Raw genomic sequence first — 26,666 nt, forward strand, 5'->3', positions numbered from 1 at the left:
AGCTGCTGCAGCTGAAGTGGATGGAAAGATGGAGAATCAAATGAAGGGGGATACTATAGCAATGAGAGTAAGAGATATCTCAATACAGCTGTTCCCCACCTTTTGCATGCAAAAACAGAAGCATAACCTCCTCCTCCTCCTCCTCCTCGCCCCCCATGCAAACAGACCTGCGGCTCTTTGCTGGTGGTAGCCCTTGGGCAAGAGGCCAAAGTGGTGGAGACTGGGGCTGGTCCTTGCAAAGTGAAAAGGGGGTGCTTTCAGGCAGACATGTTTAAGGGCTGCCCTTGATGCTGCCTCTCCCTGCCAGACTCACAGAGAGAGAGAGAGAGAGAGTGAATGAAGAAGGGGGAAAGGGAGAGGAAAGAAAGAGCCTGGCAAAGAGGGTGATGGTGGTGGTGGCTGCACATCATGGCAGCCGGGGAGCTAGCGGGCTGGGAGGCTCTCTTTTGCAGCAGGGACGAGGAGGGAAGAAGGTGGAAGGAGAAGAGGGGGGTGGTGGAGGGATGGGGATGGGGAGAGAAGCCGCCGTGGCTGGGAGAAAAGGCATGGAAGGACGACGGATGGAGATGGAGGGGAAGAAGGAGCTCCCCTGTGGATCCAATTTAAAAAACTTGTCACTGGAGTGTGAAGAGAAAGGAGCCAGGGAGGGAAAAGAAGATGTCCTCCCCAGCCCTCTTTTGCAGGCTCCATTTCAACACCAACATCATCATCATCATCATTTCCACACACAGCCTGCCTATCTCTCTCTCTCTCTCTCTCTATCTATCTATCTATTTTCTTCTCTCTTTTTTTCCTTATAAATCAGGGATTCACACACAGCCTTTCACATTTTCTTTTCTCCTTATAAATCAGGGATTCACTCTTGTGGGGAGAGAAAAGAAGAGTTAAGAGCCATTTTTACACACATGCCCCCCTTTCTTCCTCCTCCTCCTTGGTAGGTTTTAATTACAGGGAGAGTGAGAAGAAGAAGAAGGTGATAAAAATAAGAGAGACTGAGGGAAAATGGGGGCCATTTGTGTGTGTTTGGGAAAGGGGTTTGAGATTCCTCTTTGTGGATAGGCCAGAGAGGTGACAAAACGCACACAAAACAGAAATGTGTTCTTATGGACAACACACACACACACACACACACAGATTTTCTTTTAATTACAAGGAGAGTGGAAAGGGAAAGAGAACCTGAGGGGAGATTGGGGCCATTTGTGTGTTTTGGGGTTTGAGATTCCACTGTGAATAGGCCAGAGACAAAACACACACACAGACAAATGTGTTGTTACGGACAACACATACACACAGCCCTTCTTTAATTACAAGGAGAGTGGAAAGGGAATCAGGGAAAATGGGAGCCATTTGTGTGTGTTTTTAGAAGGGATTTTGAGATTCCTCTTCATGAATAGGGTACAGAGGTGACAACACACACACACAAAACAGAAATGTTTTCTTATGGAAAACACACAGCCCTTCTTTTACTTGCAGGGAGAGTGACAAATCTGAGAGGAAATGGGGGTATTTTGTGCTGTGTTCTTTTTGGAAAGGGTTTGAGATTCCTCTTTATGGATAGGCCAGAGAGATGACAAAACACACACAGAGAGAAATGTGTTGTTATGGACAACACACGCACACAGCCCTTCTTTTAATTACAGGGAGAATAATGGGGGGAGAGAAGAGAGAGACTGAGGGAAAATGGAAGCATTTGTGTGTTTTTGAAAACGGGTTTCAGTTTCCTCTTTATTAATAGGTCAGAGGTAACAGAACACACACACAAAACAGAAATGTGTTCTTATGGACAACACACACACATATACAGCCCTTTTTAAAATTAAGAATACTGTATTAGCTGAATTTTAAAGGTGTGTGTGTGTGTGTGTGTGAAAAGAGAAAGACCTCCATTTCAGCCTTCTTGTCCAGGAGGGATCCCCAAGTGTCCTCAATTTTGAGCATGAATAAGCAGCATGAAATCTGTTCTTATGGACAACATGCACAGCCCTTCTTAAAAATAATAATATTAGCTTAGTTTTGAGGCTGCGTGTGTATGTGAGAGAGGACAGACATCCTTCTTTTCTAGGACTTGTCCTCCATTCGGGCTTCTGTCCTGAAGGAATTCCAAGTGTCCTCCATTTTGAGCATGACTAAGTCTCATCAATGTATATTTATATGAGTGTTTTTAGTTTTCGTTTGGTAACGCCCTAAATATTTATTGAATGTCCTACATTTTTCAGTGCCTTGAAGGAATAAAAGAGAATCCAAGGGAAATGGGGCCAGTGGGGAAAGTGTGGGGCCAGAGGGGCGATAAAAACACACACAAAAATGTGTTCTTATCCACAACACCCACTGCCTTTTAAAAAAATAATATTATCTGAATGTTGTGTGTGGGAAGGGTATGTGCAAGGTGACCAGACACCCTCGTTTTCCAGAACATGACCTCCATTTCAGCCTTCAGTCCAGGAGGAATTCCCAAATGTTCTCCATTTTGAGCATGACTAAGCAGCATGGATTTATCTTTATGTCTGTGTTTTGTAACATCCTTCATTTTTCTCAAATGCCCCGCATTTTGCAGCGCCTTGCCCTCCTTTGCAGTTATAACATCTGGTCACCAGACACATTGTGTGTAAATGTTTAAAAATAAGAATAAGATTGAGAGGCTGGGGCAGCATTTATCTAGCAAGCAAAGAGGGAAAGGAATGTTGTTTCATCAAAACGATTGTGCCAGTTTTAAAGGTTATGTGTTTTGTTTTAAACAGTCTTTCAGAAGGACAAAAAAAAAATGCATCCCACGACTGCCACTGCAAAACATGGCTGCCTGTTTTATCTCCCCGGTTTGTACCCAGAAGTCGAGGGATAAAGGTAAAAGAAAAATAACACTGTGACGTGTCTGGTTTGAAATTCCTGTTTTGAAACGTACAGGGGTGCCTTCCTTAAGCAGAGTACATTTGTTCAGCTCCACAGAAGGAAACAGTTTCCCTTTTATTTCCTTGGCTCTGTCTTTCTCAGCAGCACTGCTTGCCTGGTAAACATCTTTATTTTTAGAATATCATTCTTTCCCTTCTCAGTTGACACAGAGGCGCAGTGTGCTGTAGCTGTTCTTCATGAAAATTTCTCAGTCGTTTTGCAATTAATCTAGGTGTCAGGGCTGCCAATTTTGTAACAGTCAGTGGGCCATAGCAAAAATTACACTGAAATGTCAGTCAGGGTCATTTCCCCGCATGCACACAACGCAGGTGCCTGCTATTTCTCAAAGGTTCACTTGTACTTGTGGACACTGTATATTAGGAACCTAGGAAACTGCCATATGCCAGTGTACGAGGGGAAAGCATGGTCCTCCAGATGCTACTCAGTTGCTCAAGGATGATGGGAGTTGTAATCCAGTAAAATCTGGTGCGCTACAAATTGTGCACTGTTCAGTTAGCGTAATATTGGGTATTTTGAACAGCTGCAGCAGCTTCCAGTCACTAGAGTAGAAACTCTGAAGACGCCAACCACAGCTGCTGGTTAAACGTCAGGAATAAACTCTTCTAGGACACGGCCTCATAGTCCAAAAAACTCACAAAAAGTATTGAATAAAAACTGCTTCTTTCCTATAATCCACTCTTTGCAAAATGCCAAAGACTGCATCCGCACTGCAGAAATAATACAGTTTGACACTGGTTTAAATGCCATGGCTCAGTGCTATGAAATTCTGGTTTGTTTGTTTTTTGTTTGTTGTGGCACCAGAGCTCTCTGACAGAGAAGACTAAATATCTCACAAAACTACAAATCCCAGAATTCCATATCACTGACCTATGGAAGTTAAAGTGCTATCAAATTGTATTATCTTTACAGTGCAGATGCAGACAAAATGTGAAGCTACTATATTCTGCAGAAGTAGGTATTTATACTATGATAAAAGAAAACTATTTTCCCCAAGGGCAGGCAGATTGTGTTTTATAACTCTATAACCAAAGCCAATATAGCTAATGGTGAAGAATGCTGGTGGTTACATTGCAGTATCCGAAGCGCTGCACTTTGTCCGCTCTTGCTTTCCAAGGTGGTGATTTAACAGCATTGTAAATATAGATTATTTGATATGCCATTTTGTCTGTACATTTGCCCCTCCTAACCCACGGATCTCAAATCTGCGACCTTGAATACCTGCGGAGGGGCGACCTCCGCTATTTCCTATGGCGCGCACTCCTGGGTCACGTACACGGGGCATGCCCCATTCGGCTTGAATATGTGTGAGCCTGTTTTTGCGAGGGGGGAGTCTGGAACGGATCCCCCACAAAAACGGTGGGCCAACTGTATATTCTGACAAGGCATAAGGAACATGATACCACTCTTATGCTTCTGAAGAATGTTAATTCATCTGTGAAAGTAATGCAACAAATTGATTCAAACCCTCACATCCCCCCCCCTTTTTTTTTTTTTTTTTTTTTTTTGCATAGTGTTTGGTTGATTCTCCTTCAGGTTTGACAGAGAACCTGGAAGCTCACACCAGAAGCAATTCAGTGATTGTGTGAAGAGACCTATGTATGGTATTAAATTCTGTGTTTCCAAGTGTTCTGGGAAATGTTGCCATTCCCCATGAGCAACAGCCTCATTTAGGCAGTAGGCTCATCTTTTTTTTTTCATGTAGGCAAAGAGTTTTAAGGCCAGAGTCCAGTCCTTGTGTATTAATGCGGTGATCTTCAGTTGTGTTCACAAAGGGAACGGGCATATCTGTGCCACGTGGTGTGTGTCTCCTCACAAAGTTGCAGCGTGGAGAATCACCATGGCTACTCAGGCTGTGGCTGGTTAATGAAATCTGCCTCTGGCTGTGGAGGATTTGTGTATAAAACTCTGGACAGTGAAATCTGTGTTTATCTTTCTACATGGGCCCATAAGCACATGGCTCATGCTGTGAAAGAGACCCATATTTGGTGTGTCTAGAACAGTTATGCTTTCTTACCTTTGTTTGATGCACCCTTTCCAAACTGTTTACTATACTTTTGTATTGCAGTAATCCTCAATCTTTATAAATATTATGTGTGCTAGCTATTCATAAAGCCTTGATCTAAACCTGGCACCATGTTGGCCTTTGGGTTCATTGATACTGTCTAAAGGTTTTGGCTAAGCCTCCTTGTTTCCCTTAATACTCACCAAGTTCCGAGTTCAGATTCAATTCAGCAAAAGGAGTGTTGGCAGCAGAGTTGATCTTGCAAAGTTGATGTTATATACTGGAAGCTATTTTTCCTACAGCTGGGAACTACAAACACTAATTAAGGTTTGGCTAGCTTCTCAGAGTTCACTGAGTATGTTATTACAGTACACATAGTTTCTGCTTGAAACTTGGGAGTTATCACACGAAGGAGATCGGGAGTTTATCCCATGAATATCCCAGAAAAATTGCATAATTATGTGAAATGATTTCACACGACATCACACAAAACCCGCAAAGAAGCATTAATGCACATCTTTTTACTTTTGGGATTTCAGCAACAATGCATTTCCAATATCACTGTATTTGCGCAATTGCATATGATAATCATTCACGCAATTACTTGCCACGTTCGCTTTATTTGTGGGATGCTTTAAATGTGCTTTAAATTCTCTTTAATGCCCAAATTAGCCCTAGTGTGATAAGGTACAGTTGGCCCTCCACATTTGTGGTTTTGACTTTTGCGGATTTGATTATATGCAGTTTTGATTAATATATTCTCTGTAGGAATCTCTAGGTCCTCAGCATAATTCTGCTGGAAGTTGACCATAGAGTTATGCTTGAAAACCTAGAAGTTCCTAGAAAAAACACTTCTAGGTCTGTAGACCCTCCAGTATGATTCTATGATCAGTTTTTAGCAGATGTTGACCATAGAGTTGCACTGGAGGACCTGGGGATTCCTAGAGAGGTGTTCTCCTACATAAAAAGAATAGTAGGGTTTTTTAATTTGTGATTTTTCCACGTTCACGGGGGTCCTGTGCCTCTAACCTTAGCGAATGTGGAGAGACCCCTGTATCTGCATACATATTGCATACACTCCAACATTTTCTGCCAGGGATGCTTTGATTGAAGTTCCTGCATGGCAGGGGGTTGGACTGGATGGCCCTTGCCTTGTGGTCTCTTCCTACTCAGTAATTTTGTGCCTATTAATCTGTATAACTGCCCAATTTCAATTGCTCGGGGTTTTTTCCCCTTGTTAACATTTTTTTTCTTACAAGGGAAGTTGCCATATACCAAGTCAGACTGTTTGTCCATCTTGTTCAAAGTTTCTTATCTATCTGGAGCATCTATCTGGAGTCTCTTTTCAAAACAAGCTTGCTCCCTTCTCAGTATGACATCCCTTCAAGTATTTAAACAGGGCTATCATATCACCTCTTAACCTTCTCTTCTCCAGGCTAAACATCCTCAGCTCCCTAAGTCTTTCCTCATACGGCATAGTTTCCCAGTACGCTCTACCACTGAATACTGGTCTCTCCACTTTATTCACTCAGGCATTTATGACTTTAGTTTAGCCATGTGTCTTCCTCTACTGATACTTAGCCATGATTGGATTTACTTGGGTTGATATAATGCATATCTGGGCAATTGCTGGAGCAGTCCTTCCCACATCTGTCTTAAGCCATTTTTAAAAATTAAGAATAAAACCCATTTTAATTTGGTTTTTTCCCCCTGCTACTCCAGCACTGAGTGGCTTCTAGATGTTACCCAGTGTCCAGCAGTTATGTTGCTTGTTTGTCTGTGCTTAGGAGGTTTTTTGTGTGTGTAAGATTTGTTCAGAAGGGGTTTGCCTTTGCCTTCCTACAAGGCTGAGAGTGTGTGACTTGCCCAAGGTCATTCAGTGGCTTTCCATAGCTGAACAAGAGATTGAAATCCTGACCTGCAGAGTAACAGTCCAACACTCACACCACACAGATTCTCTGTTATCAATATATGTACAGCACCATAATTCCCACCCATTCTATATCCAGGGTGGGGAACCTATGTCAGCAAAAATGGCAAATTTAGGCCTGTTCCGCATGGGCACCCTAGTACGTGCCTAGCATGTACTAGGGTTAGAAAGGGGCGTCCTTTCCGGTCAGCGCGTACAAGATGGCAGCCCCCGTTCTACACAGGTGCCGCCATCTTGACATCGCACGACACTAATGACGTTGCAAGTGTGCCATTGGCACCTTGCGACGTCATTAGCGCGCTGCAAGAAGAAGCTGCAGTTTGCAGCTTCTTTTTTGCAGCGCAGAGGAGTCGCGCAGTTTTTCCTCTGGGGCTCCTCCATGCCACAAATGAGGGCGCTTTGCAGACCGCCCTTTTGGGCGGTCTGTAAAGCGCCTTAGTTGGGTGGGGATTGCATTACAGTGGTAGGTTTTGCCCAAAATATAAACATCTTTTAGGCTTAAAACTCTTATTGCGATCCACAAAGCCTTGAGATAAAAATTTCAGAAATTTAGAATGGTGAAAAGACGTATAAAAGCTGGGAAGTTACCAAACAATGGTAACTCAAAGGAAATGCCACCTGGTTTACATAAATTGCTCAAGGAGTTTATTTAAGTAGACCACAAGTTGAACATGAGTCAACAGTGTGATGCGGCAGCTAAAAAGGCCAATGCAATTTAGGCTGCATCAATAAAAGTATAGTGTCTAGATCAAGAGAAGTAATAGTGCCACTGTATTCTGCTTTGGTCAGGCCCCACCTAGAATATTGTATCCAGTTCTGGGCACCACAATTCAAAAAGGACATTGAGAAACTGGAGCGTGTCCAAAGGAGGGTGACTAAAATGGTGAGGGGTCTGGAAACCATGCCCTATGAGGAACGACTTGGGGAACTGAGGATGTTTAGCCTGGAGAAAAGAAGGTGATATGATAGCCCTATTTAAATATTTGAAGGGATGTCATATTGAGGAAGGAGCAAGCTTTTTTTCTGCTGCTCCAGAGAACAGGACCCGGAACAATGTATGCAAGCTACAGGAAAAGAGATTCCACCTGAACATTAGGAGGAACTTCCTGACAGTAAGGACTGTTCGACAGTGGAACAAACTCCCTCAGAGTGTATTGAAGTCTCCTTCCTTGGAGGTCTTTAAACAGAGGCTGGATGGCCGTCTGTCGGGATGCTTTGATTTGGATTTCCTGCATGGCAGGGGGTTGGACTGGATGGCCCTTGTGGTCTCTTCCAACTCTATGATTCTATGATTCTATGCTCCTATATCCAATACACTTCTCTTCATGTGATTTCGGAACCTGGCATCATGCTGGAGGTATCTCACAGAGATCATTTCCTGCATGAAGAAAGAGAGAGGGAAAAACAGATATATCCCAACTTTGTTTTAACACTACTAAGTAGTGACGAAGGAACCAGTGTGGTGTGGTGTTATGAGTGTTGGACTATGATTCTAGAGATCAGCTTCGATTCTCTGCTCAGCCATGGAAACCCACTGGATAACCCTGGGTGAGGCTCATAGTCTCAGCCCCAGAAATCTCCATGATACAACAACAGTATAGATTACCTGTGGTATGTATTGATTGGGTTATGCCACCTTTGTGGTATAACAGTGTTGCACCACTGAATGTACCCCCAAATGTGCAACCCAATGCACTTCTGCATGCACTGCATCTAGGGTTGCCATATCCCGCCTGGGGGCGGGACTTTCCCGGTTTGGGGCATGGCCACACGGTCCCACCCCAGTTTGGCCCCGCCCCCAGGACCCCCCCCCCCCACCGACGCCAGGCAGGGAAAAGAGCCTCGCCTCAGCAAGGCTCGTTCCCTGCTTGGCCTCCTCCGCCGGCCAGGGAGGCGGCCTGGGAGGGCCAGGGGAAAGGGTCTCGCCTCGGCAAGGCCCTTTTCCCTTCCCTTGCCGCTTTCCCCGCCGGCCAGGGAGGCTTCAAGGCAGGGACGAAGGATCTCGCCTTGGGAAGACCCTTTTCTCCCTACCTTGAAGCTTCCTCCGCCGGCCAGGGAGGCTTCAAGGCAGGAAGGAAGGGTCTCTCCATGAAGGGAGACCCTTTTCTCCCTGCCTTGAAGCTTCCTCCGCCGGCCAGGGAGGCTTCAAGGCAGGGGAAAGAGCCTTTCTTCTTCTTTCTCCTCCTCTTCTTCCTCCTCTTCCTCCTCCTCCTCTTCTTCTCCACCTCTTCTTCTCCACCTCATCCTTCCCCTCTTCCTTCCCCTTTTTCTTCCTCTACTTCCTCTTCTTCCTCCTCCTCCTTTACCCCTCCTCCTCCTCCTCTTCTTCCTCCTTTTCTTCTTCTCCGCTTCCTCCTCCTCTGCTTCTTCCACTGTTCCTCCTCTTCTGGTTTTTGGCCAGAAAGGGAAGCACATTTCTGCCATCTGTCTAGGAATAATGTCAAATGCCCTCCATTTTTATCATGCCTAAGAAACATGCATTTATATGAAATGTTTTTAAAAAACCATCAATTTTTTGAGCGTCCTCCATTTTTTCAAAATGTGCCCTCCACTTGAAAATTTTGTCCTACATTTGTCCTACATTTGTCCCAGTTTGGAGGTCCTAACTTATGGCAACCCTAACTGCATCCACAATTCCGCTTCTACAAACTTGAGCTGAATATCAGACAAAATGGCCAACCATTTCAGTAGGGGAACTTACACTTGCCTATGACAACAACCATATTCTGGCTGTGAATTTTGAAAGATGAAATGGGGAAAAAGTATAGGTTTATCTGACATACTGATTTCTAGGTGTTGTTAGCAACATTTCACAAAAACATTTTTATAACACTACTGACTACTGGTGAACTGGCAAAAATAAAAGTTTAATTAAGTTGCTTCTACCTGGAAGTCAAAATTCTCACCGCTATATAGCATCTTTAAAACTTTTATTAAAACGGCAATAAACTTCAGAAGCTTAATTGCTGTCTCAGAGCTTGTTCCCAGAGCAACCTGTATTATGTTGTTTATTTACACGGTTAGACAATATATTCAGTATTGGCTCAGAGCTCTGGATGTGATTGTTTTTGCCAGTGCTTTGCATTATTTTCCAAGATTCCAGCAAGTGAAAATAATTGAATGTCATTTGTGATTTCTGAATTTAATATCAATCAAAGTTTTAGGGATAATCACATGGTAAATCCACGGAGGAGAAGAGAAGAGAAATGACACTTGATGTACTCTTGATATTGGGACCCTACCTTTCATTGAGCTCAAGGAAGCAAGGAGTGTGAGACTGTGGCTGTTGTGTGCCTTCAGGTCATTTCTGAGTTATGGTAACTTATCCTGGAGGTTTCTTAGCAAGATTTTTTGTTCAGATGGGGTTTGCCTTCTTCTGAGAATGAGATAGCGTGAGTTGGCTGAGGCCCCCCCAGTGGGTTTCCATGGCCAAGCAGGGATTCAAACTCTGTTCTCCAGAGTCATAGTCCAGTGCTCAAACCAAGGCCACCCAGTGGCCATATAGACTATTACAGAGAATATAGACGATTATGATCTGTATCACACTGGCTCTCTAATATGAGATTAATTCACTTTATTCTAACAACCCAGTAATATTCCATCGGCCAGTAAAAAGAATGACTTGCCCAAGGCCACCAAGTGGCAAGGCATACTCAGCTAGCCCACTTGGCTTAACCTAGACATGCATTGTGCCCACAAAAACTGCAACAGGGTCTCAGAGGCTGTGGGACATTTGCTCATTCAGCAGCCCCTCCAAGTGCCTAATATCGACTGTCTTTGAAGCTGGACCTAAATACCACCCACTTAGCTTCAGGGCTGAGTAGAGATGTTTAAATTAAACCTGCCCATTCCAGATCTGATAGTCTGACCACTGTACTAGCCATCTTCCATCTTTTTAAGCCCAGGAAGGACCCACATTTAAGTCCAGTCGGCAACACTGCACTTATAGATAAAGATTTCCCCTTTGACAAGGTTGTCAGGTCGTCTGTAAGGGGTCATGCTCATCTCTGTTACTAAGCTTAAGAGCCAGCATTGTCCAAAAACCACTCCAGTGGGTATGTGGCCAGCATGACTACACAGAACACTGTTACCTTCCCACTAAAGTGATACCTATTTATCTTTTTGCACTTTTACATGCTTTCAAACTGCTAGATTGGCAGAAGCTGGGACTAGTGATGGGAGCTCACTTTGTCATGTGGCACTTGGGCCTCAAACTGTCAACCTCCCAAGCTTACAGTCATCAAAGTCAGCGTTTTAATGGCAGAGCCGCCATGTCACTCTAACACTTCACTTACCTGAGTTATTTTTAATACAGATGTGCCTCTTTCATGCTTTGTGACCCAGAACTTGGAAGCAATTACAATTAGTCATAGAATCATAGAGTTGGAAGACACCCCAAGGGCCATCCAGTCCAACCCCTGCCATGCAGGAACACACAGTCAAAGCACCCCGAGAGATGGCCATCCATCCTCTGTTTATAAACCTCCAAAGAAGGAGACTCCACTACTTTGAGAGAGTGTGTTCCATTGTCGAACAGCTCTTACTGTCAGGAAATTCCTCCTAATGTTGAAGTGGAATCTCTTTTCCTTAGTCATTTCAAATTAGTTCTTTCCCCAATAAAAGATATATTTATTTATTTAGAATATGGTGCAATGATTTGGGTGTTGGAATAGGACACTGGAAGATGAGGGTTTCAAGCCTGGCTCAGCCATGGAAACCCACTGAGTGACCTTGGGCAAGTCACACTCTCTCAACCTTAGAGAATGGCAATGGCAAATCTTTTCTGAAGAAACTTGCCAGGAAAACCCTATGATAGGTTAGGTTTGCCTTAGGGTCACCATAAGTTGGAAATGACTTGAAGACACACAGCAAGGTGAATCTATCATAGGGTTCTCTTGGCAAATTTCATTCAGAGGGGTTTACCATGGCCATCCTCTGATGCTAAGAGAGTGGGACTGGCCCAAGGTCACCCAGTGGGTTTTTATGCTCAAGTGAGGGGACTTGAACCCTGGTCTCCAAGCTCTTAGTCCAATGCTCAAACTGCTACACCACACTGGCCCTCCTCTGGCAACCCTGTCATGGGGTTTTCTTGGCAGGACTTGTTCCGAAGGTGTTTGCTACTGCCTCTACTCATTAACTCACCTTCTCCCTTCATATGGCCACTAGCTCGATGCCTCTTTCTCAACACATTCGCTAATTCTTTGCCCCTGCCTCCTTACTCACCTCTTGCCTCCACTTTCTCACAAATTCATTTGTCCTCTCCTTTTGCCTCCGCATGCACACTCTGCCTTCACTCCACACCTTGAATATCACGGAGGACTGAACTAGTTTGACCCCTCTACACACTCCATGCCAGTTGGAGAGAGATTGCAGATAAATGGATGAGCAACATTTCACAGATGAAAACTAGAAGACATGTGGCCAAGCAACATCAGACTGTGGTCAAGATGGCAAAAGTTATTAATGAGGAAAAACACACAGGCTAGGAAAGCAGTTTGCGTTTGCCTGAGCTTATAGGAAAGGGCAAGTTTCCTCAATCTCCATTTCTCTCCTTCATGCTGGATTGACTGAGTGCAAATTACCATATATACCTGACTATAAGTCGACCTCGTGTATAAGTCAAGGGCAGGTTTTGGAGCTCAAATTATGGATTTTAATATGATCTGTGCATAAGTTGAGGGTAAAACCTAGAAGCACATAACAAAAGATGTAAAGGAAGATGTAAGGGGGGGGGGGGACACCAAAGAACTTACAAAATTCCAGCAGGTATAACTTTGTGCTCACCCTAAAGGCTGGATAGATGAGAAAGTAGAGGGGAGTCAGTGTTTCCCAGACAGATTACACTCTTGCCTTTCACCAAGGGATAGTTCCTTTTTTATAAGAGTTACAGTACAGTACTCATATTGACCTGTGAATATAATTTTTTCAGGTTTATTGTGTCAATTTTTTAACCAAATTTTCTAAACTTATACATGAGTATATACAGTATTTTTGCACACTGAATGGAGATTGCAGCAATTGAAGTAAGCTGGGAACAAAGAAGAAAAGTGGGAGGAGAAGAGAGAAACTGGGACAGCTGAAAAAGTGGGATGACAGAGAATTAACTGGGACAGTTGGAGGGTATGTGCAGCTTCTTTTTTCTACAACCACTTTTCTGTGCTGCACTGCCTAGAAGGAGTTTTGTGAATGAGAAGGCAGAAATGTACTGTACTCACTTTTTCCCAGGGGTGAGAATCAAATGGCTCTCCGGATGCTGTTGGGCTGAAGCTCCTGGCATTCCTTACCTTTGCCTCTCCAGGCTAGGACTGCTGGGAATGGTAGCCCATGAACATCCGGAGAGATTCCCACCCCTGCTGTAGGCAGTATTGTGGCTCCAGTCCTCCTTGCTATGGTGCTTAGAGAGGGCAACTAAGACAGGAGGTAAGAGCATCTTCTCTTGCTTACATACTTCTTTGCCCTCTCCATATGGTGCTGATGGGTTTTTCAGGTCTTTTTTGATCCAATGTTAAATTTAAAAGATACATTGGTGGGGGGTTTCAAACTCCTTCATTCTGGTTTCAGATCAGGATCAAGCTCACTTTAATTATCTTTAACAGAATTCTGCATGTTGAAACATCACATTTTGTTTAACTTTGAATGAGCGTTTCTCACCCAACTGGTTTATTTTCCTTCAAAATAAAAGTAGCATTGCTAGGCACTCTTTTTTCAAATATGTATTTAATGCCACATATACTAAGGCTTTCATGTTATTGGGTGTATTAAGCATATATACATATAGTCACTGGTCTAATTAGGCTCCTCTGCTTTGGAAAACATCTAAATGCCTTTTTCTCCCCTTTGTTGCACCAGATGTGTAGTTTTGCTTGTTCTTAATATGTTTTAAAGATATGCCGATCAACACTGAATTATTCATTGCACACATGCCTGATTAGATAGCAGCTCATACTGATTAATAAGCGTACTGCTAGCCCTTTCCAAATGGGCCTGTCATCAGCTATTTAAGCTCTGTATGCTCACCTGCATGAAAATATAAAAGGAAAATTGTTGGCGTTGAACTTTTATGTAAGGTTGCTGAACGTATCATTCATTTTAATGACGTGCCATCTCACTACTCAACACAAACTGTGTAATGGTAAGCTGGTTTCTGCTAATTTTGCTAGTTGACAAACTTTGGGCAGCAAAGGAAAACTAGAGACACTTGTTGTTATGTCCCTTCAAGTCAATTCCAACTTACAGCAACCCTAAGGCACAGTTGTCTTTGCAACATTTGTTCTAAGGGGGTTTCCCATTGCATTCCTCTGGGGCTGAGAAAGTGTGACTTGCTCAGGGTCACTCAGTGGGTTTTCATGGCCAAGTAGAGATCTGAACCCAGGTCTTAGTCCCAACACTCACACTGCTACACCATGCTGGCTCTTGGGACACTTACCTTAAAACAAATTAATCCTTGTCCATATTGTCATACTTTTTAAAAATGCTACTCTATTTAATCAAGTTTTTATTTTAGATTTACATCCTTCCCCCCACCTTTCACAGATGAAAACTGAGGCGGGATACAAACCGCCATATAGTACGTATAGGATACGTACTAGGGTTAGGAAGGGGCGGTGCTTCCGCACCCCCCTAACCCTAGTACGTATCCTATACGTACAAGATGGCGGCGCCCCTTCTACATGGGCGCTGCCATCTTTACGTACTGGACGCATAGCGTCCAGACATGTCGCGGTGCCTATGACGTCGCAAATGCGCCGGTGGCGCTTCGCGACGTCATCAGTGCGCCGCAAGAAGAAGCTCTGAAAAGGAGCTTCTTTTTTGCTCCGCGCGGGAGTCGCACGGTTTGGCTGCTGCGGCTCCCGCGTGGAGCAAACGGCGGCGGTGGGGAAGCGCCGCAAAGCAGCGGTTTGTATCCCGCCTGAGACACTTGTGGACAAGCAACATCAGAGTGTGGTCAAGATGGCAAAAGTTATTAATGAGAAAGAGCAAACAATCTGAGGAGGTATGCAGCAGTTTGCTTATGTTTGAGTCAACAGGGAAGGATACAATTCTTCCCCTCATCTTCTACTTACCGATATAATTAAGTCCAAATTACTTTTGCCCTTTGAACCCAGTTTGTACAACTGAAGTGAATTGAGGAGGAAGGAGGAAAGTGGAAGGAGGAGAGAGAACCTGGGAATTTAAAAGCAGCTCAAGTGAGGAGAAGATTAATTGGAACTATTACTGCCAAATCAACACAGTTGGAAAGTATTAGAACAAGAGGGTTTCTCCCAAAAAAAGCACCACCAAGGGAGGAGGGAGCTGGACAGGCCTCTGAAAAGTATGCATTTACATTTAGAAATAAACAGAATAAATTAATCAAAAAGGCAATACATTTTAAAGCAAATGTTTCTGTATATTGCATTACTACAATTGTTGCAAGACATGTCTAATCCCATAAAGAATATTGTTTCTTTTCTCAACAAGTTTTGAAAAGGTAGAGCTATTTTTAAAGTCTTTTGGGATAAAATTGCATTGTTGTTGCAGTTCTTGTCTTCAGTTGCAATTCTTGCCTTCACCAAACACACTCAATTTGCAGTCAGCCATGGATGTACATAATTTCCAGGGAGTAATTGTGCTACTCTGTTATAACAAAAACAACAGACTCCTTGTGACACCTCGAAGAGGTTTTGTTTGGCATCGTATTTCAGGAACTGCAGCCCACTTTGTCTATTGCAATTGTATTCATAAATTCCATGGTGAAAAGTAGCTGTTGTTGTCTTCTTCTTCTTTGCTGTCAGGTTATTTTTGATTTATGGCAACCCAATGAATGAGAGACCTCCAAGATTATCAACAGCCTTGGTCCAGTCCTGCAAGCTCAGGATTGTGGCTACCTTGACTGATCCTATCCACCTGTAACATGATTTTCCTCTTTTCCTACCATCTCTCACTTTACAAAGCATTATCAACTTTTCTAATGAGTTATGTCTTAGTTGATTTTCTTCCTATCCACTTTCTTCATTGTCCAGTTTTCACAACCATGTCTGCTAGTCTACTGAAGCAAAACTATCTAGACTAAACCAGGGATGGGGAAGTAGTGGCCTGTAAGTCACTTGTGGGCCTGCAGGTCGTTTTTAAAGCCTCATGGTTCTTAGTTTTTTGTGGGAAGATGACAGCCACAGATGCTGGTGAAATGTCAGGAAAAAACTTGTCTAGAACATGGTCACTTAGCCTGAAAAACCCACAAAAAAAACTATGGATGCCGACCATGAAAGCCTACGACTTCACCTCAAGGTTCTGCCAGCATCCCATTTTCCCCAAATTGCTGGTTGATTTCTTTCTTTCAAAAAAACAAAAACAAAAAACACTCCTGGATCTGAAAGAGCCAAGCACTCTCCCAAACAGCAATCCGCCATTTAGAGCCATATTAGGGTCCATTCCCCCTCCCCAAAAAAAATCAGTTGGTGTTGGGGACACTGTGTGGTGGGCAATTTAGCCTCCTCAGGTCCCATGAAGGGCCAAACTGCATCTCCCAACACATGGAGTACCCAGTTTCATTTGGCATCCATTTTCATTGATTTGTGATATGGGCTGGCATTCCTAAGAGTTGATACCAAATAAAACTGTTTAGTGCTTAAGGTGTCATGAGACCATTAATTATATTCATGCGATTTATTCTTCCATACTGAAGTTGATAACAACTACTACCATGGTTTTATTGTTTCTTCCAACTCACCTACAAATTGCTGTTAGTCCAGCTCTCTACATCTGAACCATGAAAATAGTCAGTCAACATGCAGTTTCTGAGCCCATGCTGAAAAACAGTTTCTTCCACCTTTTAGGGAAAAGACTTACAGTCTCCACGGCTCAATCCTATGGAATTCTGGGATACGTAGTTTTTTTAGATTTATTTAGCCTTCTATGTCAGAGATCTCTGGTGCCTTAACACACTACACATCCCGGGATTCCATAGCATTGAGCCATGGCAATTGAAGCTTGTCAAACTGCATTCAGATGCAGCCTAGGACAGGTCCCTCCTGAATCATATTCCACCACCAAGTTGAAACTTGCCTATTCCAGCAGGCTTTCAGGAATTGTCTGCAATGGGCTTTTAATGATTGTGTTGTTTTGTTGTCTTATGTATTTTAATGAACTTTAAAATGATTTTAATTGTATAGATTGTTAATCTGTTTTTAAAAATATTTTTTTTGCAGATATGTTACTGATTTCCTATGTTTTTAATCTGTTCTGGGTTTAATTTTCTGTGAGCTGGCTTGAAATCCAATATTGGGGGAAATGGGCTATAAATGAACAAAAACAAAATTGTTCTCAAAACCTAATATAATAAAAGTGCTGTACCTGGTCAGTCCATAGAATGTTCCAACAACACGGCCACATGTTTCTCCTGAAGCTTGGAGACTGAATGCTAAATTACTACAAATTTGTTTTGTAAATCTTAGGCATTGAGGACAAGTATTTAATCTATGCCCATTTGTGAGAGAAACCACTGGTTCACCTTCTTCCTCCCAACTCCTCTTCATGGTTTTAAAAACTTCCCAGAAAGCTGGGGACAGGAGAAACATATTTTAAAGACCCAACATTAGGCATGGCAGAGAAGGTGAGACAATGAGAAGTTCAGAAGCAGAGATTTAGGGATCATTCAGACATTGGGGTTTTTTTTAGCACAATGATGTGAATCATCTCTCACGCATTCTGGGTTTGTTACTCACACTATGGAATCACATCAGTGCACATCTCTGTGAGTTCAGCAGCTCACACATGCAAGCATTTGAATAAAGATGCAGTCAGAAATGCAAATGCATTCAGAATTCATTCAGAACACATTCAAGGCATGCAGAGTTTTATCTCAGATCTGTTCACATCAGTTAGTCACACTACTGATGATGTGGATCTTTTTTAAACAACTTGGGGGAAAACAATAATGATTATCCCATATTAATTGGAGTTTTTGGCAGACCCCCACAAACTTAACCAGGTGCATTTGGGATGCGTGTGAACAACAGAGATTCAATCCAGATTCATCCTGGATTATTTTCACAGTGTGAATAACCCCAGAGAAAATAGCTGTCTGCAATGGGTGAGAATGGATTTGTGTGCATTTAGTGCTCCCAGGCCAGGACTGTGTCAAGCCTGAGACCAAGGGTGATCTCTTCTGATATCACAAGAAATAAGTCCTGGTGATGTTACAAGGATGAGTTTGCAAAAGTCAGTACCTGATGTTGCCATCAACCATGATACATTCAGCATCAACTGTAGTTTCACCAAGTATGACATTTAAATAAAAAGCACCCAGTCTGACAAATAAGAAATACAGCTACACATGCATGTGCCTTTCAAAGTAGAGCTCTTACTCTGAGATTCCTCCCCATCGCCCTGAAAACGAGATGAGGGTCCAGGCTCTAAGACTTAACTGCAGGCCCTGAGAGATGGCTAGTCCCTTTCATGTGGGAATGCATGTATATGGTAGTGTATGAATAAGGATATACATATAAAAACACAAAATGTGAGACAGGGAGGGCCCCAGATATCTTATATGAGGGGAAAGAAAAGTGAAAGAGAGAGAAGCAAACTGGGCTCGCAGTTGTATTTCACTTCCATACTGGTGAAAGGATATTTTCCTCCACTGCAGCTGAGACAGCAGTCAGCTAGTTTAAGGGGTTCAGGACAGACTATAAGGCACATTAGAAGGGAAAGGCCAGAAGGCTCGTGTTGTTAGTCCTCCAGCATCTGCTCCTGAGACAATTGCATCACCCTGCCTTATAACAGGACTAGCCCTAGGTGGGCTCAAACACTGCAGGCTTACGGCCAATGGTCTGTTGTGGCTGGGAGCAGCTCTCTTGAGGCTCGCACAGAACTCTTCATGGATAAAACAGACTTTCCAAAAAATAAGCACACAAAAAAACAACCACCAATCACTCATTGTACAGAATCAAGCAGTCTTGGCCCATGAAGACTAATCACATGTGATTTGAAACCAAGAGTACAAAGTGTTGGTGATTACCTTTAAAGCCCTACATGGCTTGGGCCCAGAGTACTTGTGGGAACGCCTTCTTCCTGCCCCGCACACTGAGGTCCTCTGGAAGAAATCTACTACAGCCAAAAAAAATAGGTTAACATCAGTTTCCCAGAGGGCCTTCTTTACTACTGCTCCTAAACTATGGAACGACCTGCCGGAGGAGATCCGTCACATTTCCACTCTGACGGCTTTTAAGAAAGTATCAAGACGGATCTCTTCCGGCAGGCCTTTCCAACTTAGTTACCCTCCCCAGATACAGAGATATTGTCCCCTCATTTGTCTAATCTTCCCCGCCTATGTTTCTGCCTTTTTGTAAAATGTTTTTAATGTTTTTTATACTATTATTGTTTAATTCTGTTTTAGTATTGGGTATGGGGGGGCGGTAGGTCTAGGGTTTGATTTTAACTCTATTGTAATTAATGTATTTTATTGTTGTAACCCGCCCGGATTCTTCGTGATTGGGCAGGCTATAAATAAATCTTTATTATTATTATATTAAGAGAGGCAGGGTGAATCAGTTTGATCATGCAGAAGCAGATGCCCATACAAATCAGTGGTGGAATAGCAATAGCAAGGATATTTCTATACTACTTATCAGTGCATTTAGGCACTCCCTAAGTGGTTTACAATGTGTAAACTAATTCCCCCCAGCAAGCTGGGTACTCGGTGATCTTGGAAGGATGCAAGCCTGAGTTGAGCTTGAGCCCTTGGCTGGTATTGAACTCGCAACCTTGTGCTTTGTGAGTGAGTGGCTGTAGTACTGGCATTTAACCACTGTGCCAACAGGGATCCTCTATAGTTTGCCTCTCCAGATGTTGTTTGCCCCTCCTTTGTTGTTTCCTCTCCAGATGTTGCTGGCCTGCACAACCTGGTATTATTCACCATTGACTATGCTGGCTAGGACTGCTGGAAGTTGCAGTCCAACAGCCTCTAGAGAGTAGCACAATTGCCAACCGTGACATAAATGCTGCAAAGACTAAAATTTCCTGAGAGCTGCAGTTTATCATTATTTCAAGAGCAAGAATGAAAATCACAATAGCTGAAACCTTTTTAAAAAGAACAAAGACTTGTTGACTGGAGGCTTCTGTACTATAGTACAACATCTCCATTATTGCCCCATAGTCTTTTATTGCAGCAGCTGTGAAACAGCAGTCTTGGAGCCTTTTGTTCCAATACCATGAAAGGACAGAAGGGGTATTAAAAGCAAAGACAGGGGCAGGAATGGACTGCAGTCTCAACTGTACCAGCTTTGCGTGGATGCCTCACTCAAAAAGAAGAGGTGGCTGTGTGGATGATTAAAATAAGGCTCTCTTTAAAGAATGAAAGCCCTGGCAGAAGAGACCAGAGGTACATCTGATCCTGTTTCATTCTGCTGCCCATCAGATACTTCTGGAAAGCACACCACCTGCACGTATCCGCTCCTATAGCAGCTTGTATGAACAAAGAATTTAAAGAGACAAAGATGCATTTATGCATCCCCATCATAATGTGCATCAGTTTCCCCTTAATTAGCCAATGCATCACCTTTTTTAAAAATTAATTAAACATTTAACTTCTCTTTCCACTCAAAATAATGCAATTACAACATTAAAGCTCTTCAAATAAAAAATAAATTTCCCCCAAAAGCAGAAAATAGTAGACTGCGGCGATGTTATTTTTAGATGTTATTAGAACTCCACAATCTTCTGGCCAGTGAACCCAATGGATGTGCTGACTGGGAGTTTATTGGGGCTAAAAAGCTAATTTTGCCAAGCTCTGTTGCACATCCCCAAAGAACTGGACAAGACTCAAAAGATCTATCTAGAACAGACCATGAAGATTTCCACACTAGCGATTACCACCGTGGGGTAAACGCTGGTAAAATGCCAGAAAAACATCAGGGAACCGTGTGTGTGAAAGCCTGATGCACTTCCTAAACGTCAGGGAATCGTCCCCTCGTTTCCAGCGTTCCTGAATCATTCGGGGAGCAGCCATTTCCCGTTAACAGAAACTTTGCGTCAATGTGAGATGGCTGCTCCCCAAACGATTCAGAGACATGTGGAAATCTTCTCTCTCTGAACTCTAGATCTTCCTTGTTCTCATTTGTCTTTCTCTTCTTCCTTTGTGGGACAAATTAAGCAAAGGCGGGTTATAGACCGCCGCTTTGAGGCAGTCTGCCGCCGCCGCCGCTTGCTCCATAAGGGAGCCGTCGCAGCCACACCGCGCGGCTCCCTTACGGAGCAAAAAAGAAGCTCCAAAATGGAGCTTCTTTCTGCAGCGCCTCTGTGACGTCGCGAGGCGCCAGGGGCGCATTCGCGACGTCACAGGCACCGCGACACGTTCGGATGCACAGTGTCCGATACGTAAAGATGGCACCGGCCATGTGGAACGGCTGGCGCCATATTGTACGGACAGAGTCCATATTAGACCCAGGGGATGTCCCAAGTGCCGGTTTGTAACCGGCCAAAGTCTTCTACAGTTCATGTTCTTAAACCCTGCAGCAGCTGGCTTATATACCGGGGGGGGGGGACATGAAGCTCAAAAGTGTTTATAAACTTTGCAATCCTTTACAGTATTTTCAGACATGCAAGCTGGAATCTTGTCTTGATGTTGTTCCTGATATGGCAACCCTAAAGTGAGCCAATCACACTTTTCCCCCAGCAAGAGTTGTACAAAGAAGGTTTCCCATTGGCTTTTTCTGAGGCCGAGAAAGTGTAACTTGCTCAAGATCACCTAGTAGTTTTCCATGGCTGATCAGGGATTCAAACCCTGGTGTCCCAGAATCCTACTCAAGCCACATCACCATGCTAGCTTTCTTTGGGGTTGTTCACACATTCCAGTTCTGTTGTTCACATTTTTTTATCAGAACCACATCTGTGCACATCTCTGCAAGTTCTGTTGTTCACATGTGTCAGCACTGCAAATAAAGATGGAGTATTTGAAATACATTCAAGACATGGAGAATGATCCTGTTTGCATTGGTTATTCACTCAGCCAATAATGTGAATCTTTCAGGAATATTTGTGAAAACTCCTAAGGCTGATTAGCCCTGGTTAAGGGGTTTTTTTGGTACCCCCCCACCCCAAACTTAATTGGATGCATTTGAAATACATCTGAACAACAAAGATTCAACCCAGATTCTACCAGAATTATTGTCACTGTCTGAATAAACCCGTAGTCAGTGGACTCAAAAAAGAGGCTGGACAGCTACTGCTGGGAATGCACTAGCTCAGTGATGGCGAACCTATGGCACACATGCCAGAGGTGGCACTCAGAGCCCTCTCTGTGGGCACATGTGCCATCGCCCCAGCACACAGTTTGCCAGAGATTGTTACTGGAAAGCCAGAGGGACACGGCACTTTGCAATAAATAAGTGGATTTTGGGTTGCAATTTGGGCACTCAGCCTCTAAAAGGTTCACCTTCACTGCACTAGCTGCACTGAAGAGGGATTAGGAATCAATGGCTCATGAGTCCCCTTCCAATTCTATGATCCTATGCATTGGTAAATTCTTCTATAGAAGCAATTGGACATTTTGTCTGATGCTGTTAGCACCTGCACTTTATTTTGGGGTCCCCATATTTCATATTTCATATCTGTAGATATTATGTTTGACTTTTCAGGACCCTTAGATCAGGTCCCCAGGAGGAAAGGAGCTTGTTCCTAGGAAGCATGTGCATATCCAGGTAATGAGACAATCACATCTAGATGGGTGAGGAATTGTTCCTTCCTTCTCCAAGTTATCTGCATTTCCTCTTACACATGAGACAAAGCAGTAAACCAACTTCTCTGCTTACCCCCTGATGTGCTCCCAGCTAAACTTCTTTGTCCCTCCATCCTGGGTGTAGAGAGAAAGAAGTTGGCAGCATGAGCTTTTGTAGACTTAGGGCCAGAACAGACAGGCCAAAATAAGGCTCCTTTGAGTCACTTTGGAGGTATGCTGTTTAAATGACAGATGTATCTTACGAAGCCAGAAGCTGCACCAAAGCTGTGCTCCGGTCCTTAGGACTGAAATGTGGCTTTGGCACGGCTTCTGGCCTCTTACAGCATACCTCCAAAGTGACCCGAAGCAGCTTTATTTTGGCTTATCTGTTCAGGTCCTTACATCTGCTTCCTCAAATGCATTTGAGATCCTCACCATGCTGCCAACTTTTCTTTCAGTTAGTCTCAAAGGTGCTATAAGATCTCTCTACATAATGATTTTTCAGACTATCACAGCTGCATATCTGGATCCATCCTGAAGATATCCTGATCCAATCACTGTTTTTGTCACACTAAAGTTAAAGCCATCAGCCAGTCCACAATCTTATTGTTGATTCCTGGGAAAGGACATCCTGCTTTTGTTACCTGGCAAAAATAGTCCACCGCTTGGAGCTATATTTTAGGTATAAGTATTGGTTCCAAGAACCTAGTCTCAGTGTGATCACAGAGTGCATAAAGTTGTCTTAGACTGCTTGCTGTGTATGCAGCTATGTCGCCCTCAGACCTCCCAGTCTGAGCCACTCCAGCTTTCCGTGATTTACTCATCAGACAGGTAATTATCAGCCAAGTGCAACCCCCTTAAAACTCTGTTACTATCATTCCATATTTCCATTTCGGTTAGCTCTGTATGCTGTCTGAGAATTGCTATCTTGTGTATGTGATTGCATTCCACATTTGTCTATATAACTCTCTTAATTCACCCTGAACCTGGCGTGCTCCTCAATTATTACTGGTATACAGAAGGGCAAATAGTCCTAAAGATTATCCCAGCCTATTGCAAGCTATTAAAAAATACTATTTGGTGAGGACACCCCCCTCCGTCCCACATCTTTTTTGGCTAACAATGCAGAATGTCTGTTCAAAGTTGCAGAAACAACCTTGTGGCATGTAGTACCACACAAGGCATGCCAAACCCAATCAATTCATAATGCCACATGCTGTGCAAGACCATGTAGGATCTTAGCTGTAATCTAAAGTGGTAAAAGGAGCCCTGGTGGTGCAGTGGTTAAATGCCTGTACTGCAGCCACTCACAAACCATAAGGTTGCGAGTTCAGTACCAGCAAAAGGGCTCATACTCAACTCAGGCTTGCATCCTTCTGAGGAGGTCACTAAAATGAGTACCCAGTTTGTTGGGGGCAATAAGCTTACACTTTGTAAACTGCTTAGAGCGTGCATAAGTGCACTGATAAGAAGTATAGAAATGTACTTGCTATTGCTATGTCCAGAAACTGATTCCTCTGGCCTCCTAGTTCCTCAAGTATCTGATCATAGGACCGGTACAGAGCGCCCAAAAAGGGTGGTCTGCTGACGCCTTGTTTTGTTCCGTGAGGAAGCTGCAGCGGACAAATTGTGTGGTTTCCTCGCGGAGCAAAAAAGAACCCGCAAAAAGCAGGTTCTTTTTGCAGCGCAATACTGACGCTGCAGTGCACCAGTGTCCATCATGTCAAATTGGCGGCACCCATCTGTACAGGGCGCCACCATTTTGATGTACGGGATACGTGCTAGGTTGCAGGGCGTCTGTAAATGACGCCCTTAGGCAACCCTAGCATGTCATTAAGATGTGCCACGAGGCCCGTCTATACCAGGCCTTTATTATCACAAATGGTCTAGTGAAGAGATAAGGTGTTAGCTCAGTTCTAAAATGTGCATTTAGCATACAGAAGGTACCAGATTTAATTCCTGGTGTCTCTCTAGGGAGTGTTAGTAAAGCCCACTAGGGAAAGCCACTGTTAACCAGAGTAAATGACACTGAGAGGGATCAGTGACCTGGTTTGGTATGACTTCTTCCAAATGTTGGAAAGGCATTCCTTTTTAGGAAGGCATATAGTAAGCTTGGTTAACTATGAACCCCAGCATTTGCAGTCTCCTTCAAACTTGTGTCAGAGTTCTGCAGTTCTTTTTCAGTGCCCACAAAACTCATTCCAACACATTGCAAAACAATGGCAAAACTCTGACACAGGCTTGGAGCGAATCAGACATTCAGGCTTTCTGGTGCTTAATAGGAACCCTGAGTTGACATGCCTGTATCTCAGTTTGGGGGTATTGCAAAATGTGGATTTCCCCCCCAGAAGAAACGTTCATCATGAGGAAAATAATAATGGTGGAGAATCCTTTCTTTCTGATAATGTTTTGCTATGAGAGGCAGAGTACACTGGAATGAAAAGGTATGAAAATAAAATGGGGAAAAAAGAAGTATTGAGTAAACCACACTATTCTAATTAAAAATAAGAAACTAAGGGATTGGGAAGACTCCTGATCTGCAAAGTGATCTGAACTCTGGGACTAATGTGTGGTTGGAAAACATAATTATCCATGAGATTTTACATTTCCCCAAATTTTGCAGTATCGTTCTGGGCTTAAACCAGCATAGCATATTTGAAAATGTGCACTTAAAAACAAAAGTACAATTCTATAGTTCCAAAAACAGAGTTACTAATGCCTTTGCAGCCTCTTATGAATTAAAAAAAAATTGTATTCACTTTCTGGAATAACCAATGTGCATTGAGTGCTCTCTAGTGGGACATTTTGGGAATGCTACTAATAGTTACATTGGTACTCTTGTTTCTTAAAACAATGTTCATTGTCCTTTAGATATAAAATTGTAGCCAGAAATACCAAAAAGTAATTATATTAAAATTACAGATTTCTTTTTGCTCCTTCCTTTCACATTTCTGAGCTTTTAAACAAGAACAACTCCATTGAAACTAATAAAATGTCAGTTCCAGGACCTGTTTACAAGTGGTGTGGGAGGCATGGTTGAGGGGAAAAGAGCGCTTAGGATTTTGAGGAGTCACAGGCTCCCCACAGCACCATTTTGGCCTTCTGCCTCTTCCCTCAGCAGAGAGAGGATATTCTTTCCTGTGGCACCCAAATTTTGGGATTGATTTGCTGTCAGGTTTCGAGGTAAATTGCCCCAGCCAGCATTTTAGAAAGGTTTATATATTTATTGAATTGGATCCAGTGTGGTGTAGTGGTCTGAGCACTGGGCTACAACCCTGGGGACCAGGTTCGAATCCCACTTGGCCATGGAAACCACTAGATGGTCTTGGGCAAGTCGCACTCTCTCAGCCTCAGAGAACGGCAAAGGCAACTCCACTCTGAACAACTCTTGCTAAGAAAACCCTGTGGTATGTACATCTTAGGGTTGCCGTATATTAGAAATGACTTGAAGGCACACCACAACAAATGTTTTTAATTATTGTTCTTTGGTTTCTTTTCATCTTGCTGCCTTTGTAGTCTTTTCAGTTCAGCTATTATTGTATGGTCTGCTGTCTTTCACTGTTTTGAGTTTTCTTCATCCCAAATTATTTCCCAGGAACTCCCAATGTCACCAAGCTCTCTTCATTCCCACTTCCCAGGTCAATTTAAATTAACCCAGTATTTTACAAAATGGGGAGATCAGTTCAGGACTCCCCTGCAAGTTCAAATCTCGCACATATTCAAGTCCATAGGCTTGAATGGGGCACACACTTCCCATTGAGATTAATAGCGGTAGCTCTTCCACAGATTTCCAAGTCTGCACATTTCAAGTCTGTGGAGCTGAAGGGGCAACTGTATATCTCTACCTAGCTGTGTGTATTATCTCAGAATAAGCTATGATGGGCACCACTAGTAAACACAGCTATTGTTTCCAGGTTCAACAGAGATCAATTGTTTGAGGAATGTTTGCAACAAAGCAAAATGATCCTGATGTCTAGTGTAATCTTACTAAAGCACTTTGTTATTTTTCAGGAGTTATAGCCAAAGAAGGCTTAGAGGAAATAGGTGAAAATCAATTTCTTAAGTGTTGAGAGAAGAGAAGCGACACAAGGGGGCAGAAGTGAGAGAAATCTGGGATATTTCAAGAAAGCGTTTGAATG

At 43.2% G+C, this 26,666-nt stretch overlaps 1 protein-coding gene and 1 long non-coding RNA gene across 7 annotated transcripts in view; one reads left to right on the forward strand and one right to left on the reverse strand.

Moving 5' to 3' along the window:
• ZNF532 (zinc finger protein 532) overlaps nt 1-442 on the reverse strand; it is an 89,675-nt gene extending 89,233 nt beyond the window's left edge. For all 4 annotated transcript variants that reach the window (XM_042453913.1, XM_042453912.1, XM_042453908.1 and 1 more), the window contains exon 1: nt 168-442. The gene's annotated coding sequence lies outside the window, so the exon portion shown is untranslated. The remainder of the gene's footprint in view (nt 1-167) is intronic.
• LOC121923473 lies at nt 11-26,666 on the forward strand. Of its 3 annotated transcripts, none has more exons than XR_006102379.1 (3): nt 11-67; nt 2,739-2,841; nt 26,539-26,666. It is a non-coding gene; the product is annotated as an uncharacterized LOC121923473 (long non-coding RNA). The 3 variants fall into 3 exon arrangements; XR_006102378.1 differs by lacking the exon at nt 11-67 and adding an exon at nt 763-973; XR_006102377.1 differs by lacking the exon at nt 11-67 and adding an exon at nt 763-934.

Source organism: Sceloporus undulatus, chromosome 2, assembly GCF_019175285.1.
Source record: "Sceloporus undulatus isolate JIND9_A2432 ecotype Alabama chromosome 2, SceUnd_v1.1, whole genome shotgun sequence".
NCBI lineage: Eukaryota > Metazoa > Chordata > Lepidosauria > Squamata > Phrynosomatidae > Sceloporus > Sceloporus undulatus.